At 38.9% G+C, this 20,335-nt stretch overlaps 1 protein-coding gene across 2 annotated transcripts in view; it reads left to right on the forward strand.

Annotated features, from left to right (window-relative positions):
• Positions 1-20,335, forward strand: part of babam2 (BRISC and BRCA1 A complex member 2) — a 176,502-nt gene that overhangs the window by 105,329 nt on the left and 50,838 nt on the right. The window lies entirely within an intron of this gene.

Here is a 20,335-nt window from a genome sequence, read left to right on the forward strand (position 1 = left end):
TGGTAGTGGACGCCGCTGCTTCAAAGGCCACTGCTGGATGTAGCTCGCAAAGAATTCCCAAGCTAGCGAGTAGGTCCACCGTACACGCATCTTTCAGCCCAAAATGGCCCGATCTCTCCACATCCAGAATCGTGAGTCGGTCGTAAGTGATCACGGAGTGAACACGCTGTGAGCCAGCCATGAAATTGACTGAATTGACGGGTATTTTTGCCAAATCGGTCTACACTTCCAGGAGCGCTCGCAAGAAGCTGCCGCCGTGAAGCGCCGCCATCTTGATTCTTCTACTGTATTTACATGTAACATGGCTGAACAAGCTGAAATGACTACAATTTCCCCCTAGTATACGAGAGGCACACTACATATGGCCATCAGACACATTAGAGATAAGATGGAAACTAGAACTTCACATATAGCTGTGAAAATGGAAGAAACTGAATTATGTGACAAATCAGACTAATTCAGTACATACAGTTAGGTCCATAAATATTTGGACATTGACACAATTTTCATTAGTCCAGCTCTGTACAACACCACAATGGATTTGAAATGAAACAATCAACATGTGTTTTAAGTGCAGACTTTGAGCTTTAGTTTGAGGGTATTTACATCCAAATCAGGTGAACGGTGTAGGAATTACAACACATTTTATATGTGCCTTCCACTTTTTAAGGCACCAAAAGTAATTGGACAATTGGCTGCTCAGCTGTTCCATGGCCAGGTGTGTGTTATTCCCTTGTATTTTTTCATTTATTTAATTTACAAAGAGCAGATAAAAGGCCTAGATGTAATTTCAAGTGTGGTATATTCATTTGTAATCTGGGGAGGTCATCTCTCAATATGAATTCCAAAGAGCTGTCACTATCAGTGAAGCAAGCAATGTTTCATTTCAAATCCATTGTGGTGTTGTACAGAGCTGGAATACTGAAAATTGTGTCAATGTCCAAATATTTATGGACCTAACTGCAAAAACGTACTGCCTTTAAAAAGTGACATGACGTCAGACAAGGCAGCAAAAAAATCTTTAATGATTTTTGTCAAACAACAATTATATAACGTCCTGTCATCTTTGTCAGTAGAAATGTTCACATTTCAGCTTACAGGAATTCTACTTTTAAATAGAGAAAACATGTTGATGTAAACTCTAAATGACTTTTATGTTTTACAAGCACACACGCACACATTCACACACACACACACACACACACGTTCACACCAACTACAATTGTAGTCTAAGAACCATTAAAAAATAACTACTAAATAAATCAGAAGTTACGTGACATCACACGTGCTGCAGTGTTTACGGAAACATGGCTCCAATTTTAGTAGGTCTCAGTCCTAGTGCATTTGTGGCAATGTCAAGGTTTTTTTGTAATCAAAGTCAACATATTCTGAACTAAATTATTACACGTAAAACATTAAGAAGTACGACGGCAAGCATTTTGGCTCTCGCAGTTTGTGGGACATTTGCTTCGGCGTCTGCGAGCATGTGGCCGAGCAGTCGGACAGAAGAGTGGTGGAACACTGCCGTGAGTTCCTTAAATATATTATTTTTGCATGTTTTCTGCTCATTTGTCACCTATTTGTTTTGTGACCTTCTATTTTAACAAAAAATTATGTCTCCTCGCTTTTTGATGATGTATTGATCAGATGAACTTGACCCGATCGTTCAGACGGCAGTCGCATCGCAAACGTATCTATATGTCCACAAATAAAAGAGGCCTGGGTCAGATTTGAAAAAAATATGAAAAATACAGATACAGGTCACCATCCATCCATCCATTTTCTACCGCATGTCCCTCTCGGGGATGCGGGGGTGACCCAGCTGCATTCGGGCGGAAGGCGGGGTACACCCTTGACAATCACATATTGGTAAGAAAAATCAGAATTGACCTGCAATGTGAACAAGGCCCTTGACATGGAATAACACGCTTTACAATCTTTTATTCCAATATAGTAATGCTGCCTGAGGCTAAGCCAATCAGCGACCACGATACTAAACAGCGTTCACTGATTGGTTTGGTCTCCTCTGATTGCCAATACTACTGTAGTATTTATATTTGTAGTGTATTTAGCCATTTTATGGTTAAATTATTAATTTAGGTTCCAAAAAATTGTAAAATGTGCTTTAAAAATATTTTTTAAATCTGCGATATGCTATATTTGAAGCGCAATGTGACAAGGGATGACTGTAATGAATAAAAATAAAAGTATTTTACCCATTAAATATTTTAAAGTTTGATTTGCCAAACGCAACAAATCACTACCAAAGGAACTAATTAAAATTAATTAAGTTCCCGAAAGTTTCCAAATTAGTTTTTTCTTTGTTCACTGAAGCTTCACTGTTTGGTGATTCTCTTGGTAGACATATTGGTCAGTTTTGTCTGTTGAGATCCAGGTGCTAATTTGTATTTTTGATGAGGCTCTTGCCTGTTGTCAGTGCGCCTTCACTGACCCAACACCCCCAGTATGGCAGTGACAGACGCATTATCACAAAGGTCATACCCCGAGGTGGGGTCGTCAGGCATTTTCTTTCATTCCTTGTTGTGACACATGACTAGTGCCACTAGAACCTCGCCACATGATAAGGGGAAAAACAAAAACAGAAAATGTGAGTGCCTTGACCTTTATTTATCTCTGCACTATGGCACCTCCCTTTCCCATTCTGGTTTGGTTCTTAGGGGCACAGTAAGGGATTTATTTACAAACCCTGTTTCCATATAAGTAGGGAAATTGTGTTAGATGTAAATATATACGGAATACAATGATTTGCAAATCCTTTTCAACCCATATTCAATTGAATGCACTACAAAGACAATATATTTGATGTTCAAACTCATAAACTTTTTTTTTTTTTTGCAAATAATAATTAACTTAGAATTTCATAGCTGCAACACGTGCCAAAGTAGTGGAGTAAGGGCATGTTCACCACTGTGTTACATGGCCTTTCCTTTTAACAACACTCATTAAACGTTTGGGAACTGAGGAGACACATTTTTTAAGCTTTTTAGGTGGAATTCTTTCCCATTCTTGCTTGATGTACAGCTTAAGTTGTTCAACAGTCCGGGGGTCTTCGTTGTGGTATTTTAGGCTTCATAATGCGCCACACATTTTCAATGGGAGACAGGTCTGGACTTCAGGCAGGCCAGTCTAGTACGCGCACTCTTTTACTATGAAGCCATGTTGATGTAACATGTGGCTTGGCATTGTCTTGCTGAAATAAGCAGGGGCGTCTATGGTAACGTTGCTTGGATGGCAAAAAATGTTGCTCCAAAACCTGTATGTACCTTTCAGCATTAATGGCGCCTTCACAGATGTGTAAGTTACCCATGTCTTGGGCACTAATACACCCCCATACCATCACAGATGCTGGCTTTTCAACTTTGCGCCTATAACAATCTGGATGGTTCTTTTCTTCTTTGGTCCGGAGGACACGACGTCCACAGTTTCCAAAAACAATTTGAAATGTGGACTCGTCAGAACACTTTTCCACTTTTTATAAGTCCATCTTAGATGAGCTCAGGCCCAGCGAAGCCGACGGCGTTTCTGGGTGTTGTTGATAAACGGTTTTCGCCTTGCATAGGAGAGTTTTAACTTGCACTTACAGATGTAGCGACCAACTGTAGTTACTGACAGTGGGTTTCTGAAGTGTTCCTGAGCACATGTGGTGATATCCTTTACACACTGATGTCGCTTGTTGATGCAGTACAGCCTGAGGGATCGAAGGTCACAGGCTTAGCTGCTTATGTGCAATGATTTCTCCAGATTCTCTGAAACTTTTGATGATATTACGGATCGTAGATGGTGAAATCCCTAAATTCCTTGCAATAGCTGGTTGAGAAAGGTTTTTCTTAAACTGTTCAACAATTTGCTCACGCATTTTTTGACAAAGCGATGACCCTCGCCCCATCCTTGTTTGTGAATGACTGAGAATTTCATGGAATCTACTTTTATACCCAATCATGGCACCCACCTGTTCCCAATTTGCCTGTTCACCTGTGGGATGTTCCAAATAAGTGTTTGATGAGCATTCCGCAACTTTATCAGTATTTATTGCCACCTTTCCCAACTTCTTTGTCACGTGTTGCTGGCATCAAATTCTAAAGTTAATGATTATTTGCAAAAAAAAAAATGCTTATCAGTTTGAACATCAAATATGTTGTCTTTGTAGCATTTTCAACTGAATATGGGTTGAAAATGATTTGCAAATCATTGTATTACGTTTATATTTACATCTAACACAATTTCCCAACTCATATGGAAACGGGGTTTGTAGTTATTCTTCTGGATTTAGTTTGCATTTGTGTAGAACTTGACTGCATCGCTCGAAAATATGTTTCTACTATTGAGTTTGAGTTTGAGTTTATTTCGAACATGCAAGCATACAACATGATACATCACAATTTCCAGTTTCTCTTTTCAACATGTTCGAAAAGGAGTAGGAAGAAGCAGAGCTGATTTAATCCTACCCCTTTTCTTTACATAACAGTTGCAAAACTTTTTGTTCACTTCCTGTTCACAATTTTTTCACAATAAACTCCATAAGTAATCACAATAAAAATAAATAAATAAATAAATAATAGTAAGAATTTAATAATAATAATTGGTGAAGTAAGTCATATTTCATATGATGAGATAAGTAAGATTACTTTAAGAATGAATGAATGGATGGATGAAATAAATTGAGAATGTTTGTCATGGTTCTTCTTCTTTGTACTTTGTAAACACTTTAAGTTTGAAGAGTTTCTTGAAGTGTATCATGTTAGTACATTGTTTGATTGCTTTGCTTAATCCATTCCATAATTGAATTCCACATACTGATATACTGAAGGTCTTAAGTGTTGTATGTGCAAACAAATGTTTTAAATTACGTTTTTCTCTAAGATTATATTTCTCCTCTTTTTTTGAGAAGAATTGTTGTATATTCTTGGGTAGCAGGTTATAGTTTGCTTTGTGCATAATTTTAGCTGTTTGCAAATTCACTATGTCGTGGAATTTCAGTATTTTTGATTCAATAAATAAAGGGTTTGTATGTTCTCTATATCCAACATTATGTATTATTCTAACTGATCTTTTTTGTAACACCGTTATTGAATGAAGTGTACTTTTGTAATTATTTCCCCATATTTTTACACAGTAGCTCAGATATGGTAACACTAGTGAGCAGTAAAGAATATGAAGGGATCTTTGGTCTAGAAAATGTTTTAACATACTATTATGTTTAACATACTATTGTTAGATTTAGTTTAATGACATGAGCAACGTATTACCATATTTTCTGCAGTGCAATTCTTCACCTCAACAAACCACAGTAATTTAATTAGTTTCTATGCAGCACTGTTTTCCACAAGAGTGCAATATTTGTGGTGGTGGGCTGCGGAGGCAGGGTGGCTAGATGACAACTTACAATGTGTATATTAGACTGGGGTTGAAATTATTAATCGTTTAATTTGATTAGAAAAGAGCTTTGATTTCTATTATGTTGCTTTGATTAATCGTTTAAGTGGTGTACCTATAGTAAAAAAAATGTATCAAATCCAGGCCGCATAATTTTAAACACGTGGACATAGTTTCTGCACGGCCGCTGCTATTGAGTGCACATGAGAGTGTTGGTGTGTGGGCGACAAACAGCGGAGTCTTTTTTTTTAGATTGTATTAATGCACACAGGGCTGGCTCTACACCAGTGGTCCCCAACCTTTTTGTAGCTGGGGACCGGTCAACGCTTGAAAATTTGTCCCACGGACCGGGGGTGGGGGAGAGGTAGTAAAAAAATTTTTTTTTTTTTTATTTTTTATTTTTTTTGTCATAAAGAAATACAATCATGTGTGCTTACGGACTGTATCCCTGCAGACTGTATTAATTTATAGTGATATATAATGTATATATTGTGTTTTTTATGTTGATTTAATAATTTTTTTTTTTTCATTTTTTTTTTTTTCTTTTAATTTCTTGTGCGGCCGCGGCCCGGTACCAATCGGTCCACGGACCGGTACCGGTACCGGGTCCCCAACCACCGCGGCCCGGTGGTTGGGGACCACTGCTCTACACCATTTGTACTGATATAAACTTCTTCCATCCTCACTTTTAGGGAATGTGAAGTTTTAGTTTACCTCATCAGGTCCTCGGCTATCAACAGTGTTGTTGATACGCATTTATTAGAAAAATAGAATGACAGTTATGGCTTGTTACTAAAATAATCGATAGCTGCAGCCCTATATTTGATACATGTGCATGTAACTGTAATGGATGCTGTACGAGAGAGGAATAGCAAGACAAAAAGTGAGTACAGACTAGTATGTTTAGAACTACAAATTAATTTTCTTCTGTGCTTCTTTTTGTTTTATCAAATGTCACAAACAAGACTGAGTGCTTTGAGAAGGGTATAAGGACCACAGCAGCACCCACTGCTAGTTGAAAAGAGCAATATATGTTTTCGTGTGATAAGAGTCTCCAAAAAGACTAAAAAAAGGCTGTAAATGGTTGGCTGTTTTGAAAAAGACTATAGAGCAGGGGTGTCAAACTTGTTTTCATTGAGGGTCACATCGCAGTTATGGCTGCCCTCAGAGAGCCGCTTATAATTAAAGATTAAGATTAAAGATTAAAGTACCAATGATTGTCACACACACACTAGATGTGGTGAAATTTGTCCTCTGCACGTGAATAATTTATGAATGAAAAGTTTAGGGTTTTACCTCATGATATTATGCAATTGCCTATGCATTGTATTATTATATTTTTCTTACATACACTGTAAAAAAGTGCTTTTGATTTTTCAGTAAAAACTTGCTGCTCAGTCGCAATTTTACCGTAACATGTACTGTGTTTTTTTACAGCATATTATTGTAAATAGAAAAACTGTACTTAGTTTTTTGATTCTGGTAACTGAGCTGCCAGGTTTTACTGGAAAATCTAATGTTATTTTTACAGTGTACAATTTGATGGATTACTTACTTTGAAATCATAAGTCAAGTAGGTATGAATTATTATTATTTTTATTTGAACTAACAAGCAGTTTGAAATGTATGGTAGTATTATATTGATGCAAGTTTAAAAAATGTGCAATTGCATGTTATACATGTATTTTTTCTGTTAAAATGGAAAGAACAAATACATTTTGTAAGAAAAGGTAAAGTACTTTCTCTACGCATATTATTTCCAGGCTTTTGCTGGCCACATAAAATGATGTGGCGAGTCAGATCTGACCCCAAGGCTTTGAGTTTGACGCCTGTGCTGTAGAGGGATATAAATACTCACTGATCCCTTCTGCAAAGTATTTGTATTCTCTGGCAGACCAAGTCCAAATGAGGTGTGTTAAGAATCTACATTTAACATTCCCATTTATAACATATTTATGAGGGAGGGTAGCGCCAAATGTGTTTGTGGCAGTCCAAATGTATTTGTAGTGGGCCGCCACAAGTAAATACATGGAAAATAAACTGTAAAAGACTAAGCAATATGAATCCATCTTTTTATGTCTGTAAATGACGAAATATCACAAGCCTTTCAGAAATGCCACCTGGTAAAAGATTGTTTGAAGAAACTCCTCCAAGGAGTCTCGTAATTACAATTTAATAAAAGTGAAAGCCACAGTCATAGCTTGGGTGTTAATTGAACATGGAGCTCAAATCCTCTCCCTAATGACCCGGTGACCCCAACACGACCTTCTGATACCAAAGGTCACGTTGTCCTGCCTTTATGGATTGTGACCCGTCGTGTCTCCCCCTAGTCCCCATAGCCACCCACGCTATGTCTTCACATGAATCTTCCCACCTACCTGCTAGAAACCCCTGCAGAGCTTCAGAGGATTCTCCGGAGAGCATCTCCCCCACCCCCCACACACTTCCATGCCTCCATGGAATTACTTCCATCTGGCCTACTTTCCGCCCTCGCAGTATATCAAGTTGTACACTGCATTTTATTTTTCTGTAACACCCTAAAATGCTCATCTTCCAAATTGAATATTTTCTACTTTTAAACCTTTGTGTAATAATGTCTTGTTTTGTCACGTATGACTTTAACAGTTTTTTCGCCGAATAAACTATAAATATCCGTAATACCCCATATTTTACGTGGACCTTTTTAATTAATTAATGCCATCCAAACCCATTAGACCTCAAATAAATTCCAAGTACCGTTTGGGGATTATAGTAAAAAGTTGAATTTTGCATTTGATTGCAAAATATTAAACACCCTGTAACACTGTCAGTGAAGCATTATTATTGCATTTACTATTATTGCTTAAAAAAGTGCCTCAATAAACAAACTGTAGCGCCATTGACTTCATTTGAAATCCTCTGTTTTCAGCTCAAATTATGCAGTTTTTTTCAAAGATGAGCGCAAGCATACTGTACAGCAGGCTTTCATTCATTACTCGAAACGCACACGGATGTAATATTCCACACGCAAGTGATCATACTTGAGTCACCATTTGTGGCGAGAAGCCCTACGGTAACACACACTGAATATGCACAGAAAACAAAGGCAATGTCATGCTATCAACAGTGACACATTATTTCGTGGCACTTGGCCACAATCACTTAAATGACTTCAGTGAAATATGATCTGCTTGCATATATTTGGCACACCAATTGGTCATATCACACTTGTTCCAAAGAACTTTGATTGTGTCTTTGGTCGCAGCTCTATAAATGCACAATGTTTATAAAATTGTTTTTTGTTATTTTGTTGAAATACCTTTTTTCTCGAAAGACAAATATTGCCATGAATTCTGCATCAATTTTTTTAGTGTTTTTCTTCTGACCTTATAAAATACTCTGTAAATAATACATGACAAATGTTACAGTCAACTTTACCTAAGAGTCACATTCACAAACATTGGCTCTTTGTTAAAAACCACACCCTATACTGTTTTGTACATGGATTGACTGGTTGCAGTAACGGTATAAAGGTGTGTTTGGGTCCTGCCTATTTCAACATTACGATCCCAGGTGGAGCATGTCTCCTGTAATCCCTTGCACGTTGTCCCCATGACAGCATTAATCCTTGGCATTGGGTAAAGTTATAGTGCCGTCTGGTTAATCATCTACTAAACTTGTCACACCTGAGTGTGGAGTTAAAGTATGAGCTGAGGGTTTGTTATGGGCAAGTGTTTGGCGGAAAATGCAAATATTTTAGAAGAGGACGTTAGGTCCTTTTCAAACTGTGTGCCATTTGGGTTGTGGTGATTTTTGCTTGCGCTTGCATTCTGAGGTGGAGGGGATCAGGATCCTTATGGCCCCTGGAGTACACTTCTGCTACCCCTCTCCTCACCACTGCCACTAGCTCCACTACGTTGTCAGCAAACTATCCTCAACTCTATACAATGAGGCATTTTCGCAGCTGCTACCTTGATCCTGAATTTCTTGTTTTTGAGGTGTAATAGCGTAATTGTACATCAAACTGTCAAAACATGCAAACATATACAGTAGTTCCTCAACTTACTAGCTTGGTTGGTTATGTGACGGAGCCCTTAATTCAAAACACTTTTTAAATAAACTTTGATGAACTGAAATAAATGGGCTCCCTAAAACAGCACAATTCTAACTTCCAGATAAGAAATATTGTATAAAAACAACACAACTGAATTTCATACAAACAACTAAAGTCGTTTTATTAAATTATGTAATAACAGAATTTACCTTGGAGAGTGGACTTCTACGGTATGTCCTTCCAGTGTCTCCATATTTTTATGGATACCGTAATGTTTGTCGTTATTATTTTAACATCACTGGCTGGTGTTATCGACTCATTCTGCAGACTAACAATGCTACGCTCAAGCTGCTTCGCCAAATTAGCTAGCTACATGCTCTGTCATGTTTTTTATGATTTTGTTTTTTAATTCAATAAATATCCACTGCTTCTCAGCACTGTTCTTCACACCCAATGTCTTTCTTCATATGCTTGTAAAACAAATGTATGTCCATCTCTAGCTACAAGCTGATGTAAGATCAGATGTTTTGGTCGAATCTTACGGGTTTCACTGTGACATTTCCTACGCAAACTAAAGTTAGGGGTTCTTGTAACTTAAATTTGGCTTGCAACTCAAAGCATAACCATTAGCCAGGAGACATCTGGTGGGATGTGGGATCATACTATAAAGACAATTGTTTCCATCTAACTCTTGTCTATGTTCCGCACGTCTAATCTTCAGGATGTTATTATTTTTTAAGAATGCCACACATATATGCAATGGAGCACAGAGAGTTCGCCTAGAAGCTGGACATGTCCTTGCACAACAACCCTGCTGTCAGTCAAAGCAGCCCATTACATCGGGCATGACATTTAAAGTTGGGCGAAGAAGGCGAACAGAGTGTCCTTACCTCCTCCGTTCTAGGCCTGCAGTAGAGCCCCGGTGTTGCCTCTGTCGATGAGTGTGTTTGTGTGTGTTGTGACTTTGGCCGGGCTTGGTCTGGCATAAGGACAGCTGTCACATCTCCAACCTGTCACTTGAGACACAGGAGATGCCACAGGCCGGGACATCAAGAGACACAAGAAGAGACACAGGGAAAAGAGAGCTGTGCGTTTGTGTGTGCGTATTCAGCCATGTGTCCGAAAGACTAAGGGGGGATGAAAGAAGTAGGGTGGCGGCCACGTGAAGGGATATGACCGGGAGGCACCCTCTAACCTTGATGTCCACATAGTCCCCCACACTCTTCACCCGCTTTCTTAAATCCAACCCTTGTGGAGTTGAGTCACATTCTCTCGGGGCAGGTAGTAAACACTTATTTAACATCCAACCATCTTCCCTGCAGGACACTCTGTTTTTTTTATCGCAATCCTCTCTCTAAGTGCTCAGTCCTCATTACTCCGCAATAAATGAAGAGATTCTCTTTATTTCGGGTCTGCCTGTGCAGCAAAATATTTTTTTAATGTTTGCTGCTTACTCTTTATGTAAGCAAGCAGAAGTTGCCCTCCAGTGTATTTGGTTAGGAGGGCTTAAGATCTGTTCATGTGGACAGAGACATTAATAGCCTTTTTAAAACTTTTATATTACTACATACTGCCAAAGGGACCCACTGTTTCAGTTTTAATTTTGGTTTAAAGGTCAGCCTTGGTTCCCGTTACCGTTTTACAATCTTCCTGTATGTATTCATGGCATTGCAGTGGCAGTGGGCAAGTTCTGCTTTCAAATAACATTGATGGGACATACCTGTGTTATATTATATACTAGGGCTATCAAAAATAAGGAGTTCATTAATGTGAATAATCATCAAAAATATTGCAAAAATCATGATACGCAGATTAACCACACAATTGATTTTTACTATACATTCTCTTTTACCTTAACCACGGATGGTTACCTGAAAGCTATATTGTCAGTGACCAGGCCAATGCATGCGTCTTTGCAAAGATGAGTGAGGAGACTCTGCCTGGTGTGTTTGCTGGAAAATGTCACTCTAAAATACACCCTGACTGGTGTTCTGGTGTTATCATTTTTTTTGCAAATACTGTAAATGAGCAGCATTCAAGTAAAACCTTTAAAAAAATGTCTCCTGGATGACATTCTGACAATAAAATTGCATTTTTGTCCAAATATTGGAGTCCTTTTATATTATGCAAGCAAGTAATGACCTGTGATTAATTAGAATTGATCCAAATTTAAAAGTTGATTAATCTGATTAAAAATAATAATTTGACAGTCACAGCCCTATCATGTACATAATCATTCAATTTCTGTTGTTCTGAAAAATCTCATCTATACATAACACACATGGTCTCACACAGTGGCTGTCGCTAAAGTTATTATGCATCTAAATCATCTTGACTGCGGGATGCGAGCTCGCCGTCTAAAGACACACAATTGTGGTACTACGTATGCCACTAAATCAAATATAAAAAGTAGTCTTGTCAAACAATTAACACTTTTAATCAGATTAATCTAAGGGTTGCTGTGGTTTATTTGAATGAATCATGATTAAATATCATCAATCTATTTTATCTACCGCTTATCCTCATTAGGGTGGTGTGTAAGCTGGAGCCTATGATTAAATATCGTTTATTTTTTAATTTACAGTAAAAAAAATTACATCTTGCATGGCCAAAAAGAGTCAAGAAAGCAAGAAATATATACAGTATGCACATAATGTGTTTATTAAACACTTTAACATCATGTCTATGTGAGCACAAAATCTGTTTGCTGCATCCACATTATTCTGGACCTGTTGTGATATTTATGTGCTATTTGAAGATGGATGTGCTTTGAAGTGCTTCCTGTAGAATGTGCCTAATACTTTGTTGGTCGACTTTTTCATGTTTTGTGTGTTTTTAACTAAAATTTCCAATTGTTAGGGCTGATGTGATGTTTAGCATCTTCCATAGTGTTTGGTACTCATGTATCAACCGCCCATTTGTGCATGCGTGACATCAGAAATACTTGCAAAATGCGCCGCCAGAAACATTTTAGGAATTCTGAGTCGGGTAAATTGGGTTTAAAATTTTAACCAAATTAATAATGATGATGCATTAAACGTGTTAACTTTGACAGACACTCTATTCGTCTTATTTTACTTTACTAAACAAGTTTTGCTCCCATGCACATTACCTTAATTAAGAATGGCAGTATTTTAAGGTTAGAGGTTACTTTTTGCCTACTAGTTTCACTGATGCAATATGACTTGTGACAGCTCTTTGCTGTCCACAGGAACGAGATGAGTCTGAATCATTCCTTGAAAAGGCTCTCTCCCAACAGTGCCCTTGGTCTGACCGAATGAGGGCTATGTACAAACCCCGTTTCCATATGAGTTGGGAAATTGTGTTGGATGGGGCGGCGTGGCGAAGTTGGTAGAGTGGCCGTGCCAGCAATCGGAGGGTTGCTGGTTACTGGGGTTCAATCCCCACCTTCTACCATCCTAGTCACGTCCGTTGTGTCCTTGGGCAAGACACTTCACCCTTGCTCCTGATGGCTGCTGGTTAGCGCCTTGCATGGCAGCTCCCGCCATCAGTGTGTGAATGTGTGTGTGAATGGATGAATGTGGAAATACTGTCAAAGCGCTTTGAGTACCTTGAAGGTAGAAAAGCGCTATACAAGTATAACCCATTTATCATTTATTTATCATTATGTAAATATAAACGGAATACAATGATTTGCAAATCCTTTTCAACCCATATTCAATTGAATGCACTACAAAGACAAGATATTTGATGTTCAAACTCATAAACTTTTTTTTTTTTTGCAAATAATAATTAACTTAGAATTTCATAGCTGCAACACGTGCCAAAGTAGTTGGGAAAGGGCATGTTCACCACTGTGTTACATGGCATTTCCTTTTAACAACACTCAGTATACGTTTCCCATTCTTGCTTGATGTACAGCTTAAGTTGTTCAACAGTCCAGGGGTCTCTGTTGTGGTATGTTAGGCTTCATAATGCGCCACACATTTTCAATGGGAGACAGGTCTGGACTACAGGCAGGCCAGTCTAGTACTATGAAGCCACGTTGATGTACCACGTGGCTTGGCATTGTCTTGCCGAAATAAACAGGGTAACGTTGCTTGGATGGCAACATATGTTGCTCCAAAACCTGTATCTACCTTTCAGCATTAATGGCGCCTTCACAGATGTGTAAGTTACCCATGTCTTGGGCACTAATACACCCCCATACCATCACAGATGCTGGCTTTTCAACTTTGCGCCTATAACAATCCGGATGGTTCTTTTCCTCTTTGGTCCGGAGGACACGACGCCCACAGTTTCCAAAAACAATTTCAAATGTGGACTCGTCAGACCACAGAACACTTTTCCACTTCGTATCAGTCCATCTTAGATGAGCTCAGGCCCAGCGAAGCCGACGGCGTTTCTGGGTGTTGTTGATAAACGGTTTTCGCCTTGCATAGGAGAGTTTTAACTTGCACTTACAGATGTAGCGACCAACTGTAGTTACTGACAGTGGGTTTCTGAAGTGTTCCTGAGCCCATGTGGTGATATCTTTTACACACTGATGTCGCTTGTTGATGCGGTACAGCCTGAGGGATCGAAGGTCACGGGCTTAGCTGCTTACGTGCAGTGATTTTTCCAGATTTTCTGAACCCTTTGATGATATTACGGACCGTAGATGGTGAAATCCCTAAATTCCTTGCAATAGCTGGTTGAGAAAGGTTTTTCTTAAACTGTTCAACAATTTGCTCACACATTTGTTGACACAGTGGTGACCGTCGCCCCATTCTTGTTTGTGAATGACTGAGCATTTCATGGAATCTACTTTTATACCCAATCATGGCACCCACCTGTTCCCAATTTGCCTGTTCACCTGTGAGATGTTCTAAATAAGTGTTTAATGAGCATTCCTCAACTTTATCAGTATTTATTGCCACCTTTCCCAACTTCTTTGTCACGTGTTGCTGGCATCAAATTCTAAAGTTAATGATTATTTGCAAAAAAAAAAATGTTTATCAGTTTGAACATCAAATATGTTGTCTTTGTAGCATATTCAACTGAATATGGGTTGAAAATGATTTGCAAATCATTGTATTCCGTTTCTATTTACATCTAACACAATTTCCCAACTCATATGGAAACGGGGTTTGTACAAGCTGGCCCATGTTTCTCCTCTGGCCCTCCCACCTTTCTGTTAGTTCTCATCCATCTATGTTCCCAGTCCGAGTCCAAAGAACACATCTATTAAATCACCTTTAGAGACAAGAACCGGACTTGACACCTACAAACTGGAGCAAAATAATCTCCTCCCAAACTACACTCCCACTGCAGCCCCACATCTTCATGCCTGTTCCTATCTGTCCCATATTGTCAGCGGCAGAAGCCGCCAGCACTCCTCTGAGACACATAGCAGCCCTTGTTTACTGAAGCAGACTATATTGATGTGAGTTGATTCCATCAGGCGACACTTTTGGATGCCACATACCCTCCGATACTTTACTGGCTCTCTTTGACTATGTACTGTATGTTTTAGCCCCAAATGTATTTGCTGCAATGGGAGATGCTTTTTTTGGTGATCCTGTTTCAGTCACAGATACATTGTGGGATCCATCCACCCCCCATAACTGCAATGTTCTCATTTATCTTCCTCCATTAACAAGGAGGTATGTCAACTAACGGTGGAGCTCAGTTAAATGATTTTCTGTGCTGTTTGGGTGGGCTTGGGTGTGACTGTGTGCTTGCTTGCACAGGTAGTATTTAAGCAGCGTTCATTCACCTGTGTCATAGGAGAGAAGACATGACTGGGATACTGTTGTTTACCACTCTATTATACCGTCTGTATTTTAAACCTGATTCCTCATCCTGATTTCATGATTCCATCGCTGTGATAACAGGTTTTATTCAAGCCACCTTAGATGCTCTCTGGAATTAGCATCTTTGTCAAAAGCATCACTCAAACTCAAAGACCAATTTCCGCCTTATAGCAATCACCAGTAAAAGTTTGAGTTTGAGTTTGAGTTTATTTCTAACATGCAAGCATACAACATGATACATCACAATTTCCAGTTTCTCTTTTCAACATGTTCGAAAAGGAGTAGGAAGAAGCAGAGCTTATTTAATCCTACCCCTTTTCTTTTACATAACAGTTGCTAAACTTTTTTGTTCACTTCCTGTTCTCAATTTATTCACAATGTACTCCATAAGTAATCACAATAAAAAATAAATAGATAAATAATAATTGGTGAAGTCTGTCATTAAAGAAATGCTCAAATGAATAAATAAATAACAAGCAAAACACTTTGCATACCTCTGTCAAGCTCTATATCCCGATTTAAAAAATCCAGAATCCAGACGGCGATTAGGATCACCCCCAAAATCGAATCGCTTCCCTACCTCATTTCTGAATTTGCCTATAACTTTTTGAGCTATGTTGCAAACTAACAAACAGACGGACAAACAAGAAATCACAGCAAATACCTATACATTTTGTATAAAATTGTGATTGTGTTCTAAATTAAACTGGCCATCTTCTTTTTTTGCAATACTATGATTTTCAAAAAACACAGTATAATGCCGCTAACAGCTAGCTGGCAACTGCCGCTTTAGTCGCTAGCTGAGAACTGGCGCGCTAATTGCTAGCCTGATATTTTGCTCCGCTAATCAGTAGCTGACAACTAGAGCACTAATATAATATAATATAATAAATAATAATAATTAATGTTTTTATTCCAAACCTGCAAGGTTCAGTGAGTAGTGTGACCATACATTTCTAAACATGTATTTCAAAACTGCTGTACAGTGTGTTGTTAATTTGTATACAGAGACAGTTAAATAATGTAACAAGTGCAGGGGGATATAAAAAATATATTAAAATGAAGTCCAATCAACCAAAATTTTCACAACACCCCTGCAGTACCTCTGCGGACCCCTTGAGGTCTTGGATCCCCTGTTGAAGACCTCTGGTCTAGTGCACTGGATGGGACAGTGTTACTTGGATGCTGCTACTTCTACTGGGTTTCTGGCATCCTTCATGCTTCGTGACACCTGGATTTATATACACAATCAGTACTGTTTTTTTAAGGGGATACAACTCTGACAACTTCAGATTGTTTTTTGTTTTACTTTGGCCCAAAATAGAACAAGCACATTCTGAAAATGTACATATCACAAATAATCCTCTTGACAAAACACTTTAGGTTAGTTGAAAATTCTGAGGAAAAAATGTATGCAGTTTCAAAAACAGCATGAAGAACCCAATTAAATTAGAATTCATCTCAGTGTATCTACAAAGCAGTTGAACTTTAAAGGTGTCATGTGTAAAAATGTGGCCAGAAATGATACTGCAATTACGGTCAAAATTATGTAGTACCCTCCCACTCTCCATGACTGAGGTTGCCAGATACACAGCCGAATCCTACTCCAAGGAATTTCAAATGGCAATCGACCAGTCCTACGCTGTAGGTTTCTCTTGTTTATGCTTCTTGCAAGATGGTTTACTCACTAATTATGCCACATTTTACTGATGTTGATTAGCCAAATGTATTTGTAAAGTTACGCAGCAAAATTTTCGTCGGGAGTCGGGACAGATTGTTGGCATTACCCTGCTAAAATGTCTAGTTTGACCACACGGACCACCATTGAAATAATCATATATATAATATATTATATATCGCATAGGCCTACTTTGATGGCAAGCCAAGGCCAACAGTAAAATTAGCGCCACATTTTGTTCAGCATAACTCCATGTTGCATCCAACCTGACACACTGCATTCTCTTCAATGTACACACATCACCATCTTTCAGTGCAGAGTGCGATTCTATGAGCCAACCCACGTTACGCATAAACCATGTTATGCAAAAGTCATATAGCCTGCTACCATGTCAATACACAAAGTAGAAAATCATTACATGTAATGCGTTATATTGTGCCAAGCACATACAACTCCAGAGACTGCAATTAGCCGTGCTAATGTTGGAACTTATTTCCTCAGTTTATCAGCATATTGAGAAGGAAATAGGCACTGACACTACCCATATCCACATAGGTTTTATTTGTCGAAGCCCTGTCAGTTGGATGGCACATCGACATACAGACTAACGGGCATATATTTCCCCCGTTAGCCTATATGCCGATGTGTCTTTGACCGGGCTAGCGTGCTAAGCTACACTAGTGTGATGGTGCTTCGCTCCTAAGCATTCGTTGCACGAACATACTAGCTTTGTTAGACAAGGTCATAGACTGTATTGGACAATATGTATGTAATGTCCATTTCCATTTATTACAAGTAATAAGAAAACGTAAATGTCTTACTTACCTATCAAGGAGGAAATTAGCAAGTTTGGCATCAGATGAAAAAATCTTCTCCGCCTTCAATCGTCTCCATCTTTCATCCCTGATACAAATCCTTGTTTTGTTCCTGGCTTTGTCATGAATAAGTTGAGAATCGTAACGACATCTTTTAGATTTACTAAGGTCTGACATGTGAGATAGGCTCCAGCGCCTCCCGCGACCCCGAAGGGAATAAGCGGTAGAAAATGGATGGATGGATGACATGTTTAGTAACTTTACCAGTGGCAGTAGCTCGACGAAGGTGGCGGTGCGTGACTGGCAACCTGGATGTGACACACTCACGGACTCTCTAATTGGTCAAACGGTGGAGGGCGGGCCATCCAAATGAAAACAATAACAATATTTTGGGGCTGTAAATCTAATTTTGAAATTAGCATATCCCAGCTGAACTACCGTTATCAGTTATAGAGTTATTTGAAAAGAACATGATTTATTAATGCCTTTTGACATATCAGGGCCATTTAATGATGACTTTACATGGAATTATTACATATGGCACCTTTAAGTCACAGCCCATCCTGGATGAACAAAAAGCTAAATAAAGTGTAAATTTAAAAAATCTGCTACGTATCAACTAACTAATTTGTCATTTCCACTGTTCACTTTCTTTAAAATTGCACAGAAGACAATAATTTTCACAGGACTATATCAATGTGCAGTGTCGAGTGGGGTTACCAATTGTTTATTTTAAACATTGATTGATTGATTGATTGATTGATTATTTTACTCCTGTTTGTTTTACTTTGGGTCGAGGGGGAGGATTTGCAGCCCCCCTTTACGGTGTACCTCTTGCTTGGTATACTTGCTTACCCCAGTATAATTTATTTGCTTGCCCAACAGAATTGCCATTGTGACATCCAGTGGACACATTTAGAACAGCAGCTTCTTTAAAGGCCTACTGAAACCCACTACTACCGACCACGCAGTCTGATAGTTTATACATCAATGATGAAATCTTAACATTGCAACACATGCCAATACGGCCGGGTTAACTTATAAAGTGCAATTTTAAATTTCCCGCTAAACTTTCGGTTGAAAACGTCTTTGTATGATGACGTATGCGAGTGACGTCACTAGATAAACGGAAGTATTGGTACACCTTTGAATCAAATACAAAAAAGCTCGGTTTTCATCTCAAAATTCCACAGTATTCTGGACATCCGTGTTGGTGAATCTTTTGCAATTTGTTTAATGAACAATGAAGACTGCAAAGAAGAAAGTTGTAGGTGGGATCGGTGTATTAGCGGCTGGCTGTAGCAACACAACCAGGAGGACTTACTTGGATAGCAGACGCGCTAGCCGACGCTAGCCGACGACCGCACGGATGATCGGGTGAAGTCCTTCGTCCTTCCGTCGATCGCTGGAACGCAGGTGAGCACGGGTGTTGATGAGCAGATGAGGGCTGGCTGGCGTAGGTGGAGCGCTAAGGTTTTTATCATAGCTCTGTGAGGTCCCGTTGCTAAGTTAGCTTCAGTGGCGTCGTTAGCAACAGCATTGTTAATCTTCGCCAAGCTGGAAAGCATTAATCGTGTATTTACATGTCCAGGGTTTAATAGTATTGTTGATTTTCTGTCTATCCTTCAAGTCAGGGGTTTATTTATTTTGTTTATATCTGCATTTGAGCCCGATGCTATCACGTTAGCTCCGTAGCTAAAGTGTTTCGCCGATGTATTGTCGTGGAGATAAAAGTCACTGTGAATGTCCATTTCGCATTCTCGACTCTCATTTTCAAGAGGATATAGTATCCGAGGTGGTTTAAAATACAAATCCGTGATCCACAATAGAAAAAGGAGAAAGTGCGGAATCCAATCCTTGTACCTAAGTTACGGTCAGAGCGAAAAAAGATACGTCCTGCACTGCACTATAGTCCTTCACTCTTACTTTCCTCATCCACAAATCTTTCATCCTCGCTCAAATTAATGGGGTAATCGTCGCTTTCTCGGTCCGAATCTCTCTCGCTGCTGGTGTAAACAATAGGGAAATGTGAGCAGCACTCCAGCTTGTGACGTCACGCTACTTCCGGTAGGGACAACGCTTTTTTTTATCAGCGACCAAAAGTTGCGAACTTTATCGTTGTTGTTTTCTACTAAATCCTTTCAGCAAAAATATGGTAATATCGCGAAATGATCAAGTATGACACAGAATGGATCTGCTATCCCCGTCTAAATAAAAAAATTCATTTTAGTAGGCCTTTCATTTAAAAATGCAGCTCAATTTTACACTTGGCAAACTCATTTTGCGGGCTGGATTGAACCTGTTCATAGGCTTGATTCGGCCGCGGGCCGCATGTTTGACATCCCTGTTCTAAATGTAGGTTTTGATTATTTTTAATCGCCCAGCTCTAATGTAACGTAACTTAGTAGAAATAATTCAGATCAGCCCCCAAATCTAATCACTTATTCCTTATCCCAACTCTGACATTTCCTGAAGGTTTCATCAAAATCTGCCCGTGCTAACTAATTGACAAACAAACCCCAGTGAAAACATAACCTAAAAAATTAACAGCCTCAACTACTTTCTGAAAATGTGCTAAACCATTAATCAGCGTGGTTGGTCCCCACAGCTTGCTGTTTTTAATATTCTTACAAAGATTGATCAATAAAGAGCATTAGAT

This window comes from Entelurus aequoreus, linkage group LG03 (assembly GCF_033978785.1).
Source record: "Entelurus aequoreus isolate RoL-2023_Sb linkage group LG03, RoL_Eaeq_v1.1, whole genome shotgun sequence".
NCBI classification, from domain to species: Eukaryota; Metazoa; Chordata; class Actinopteri; order Syngnathiformes; family Syngnathidae; genus Entelurus; species Entelurus aequoreus.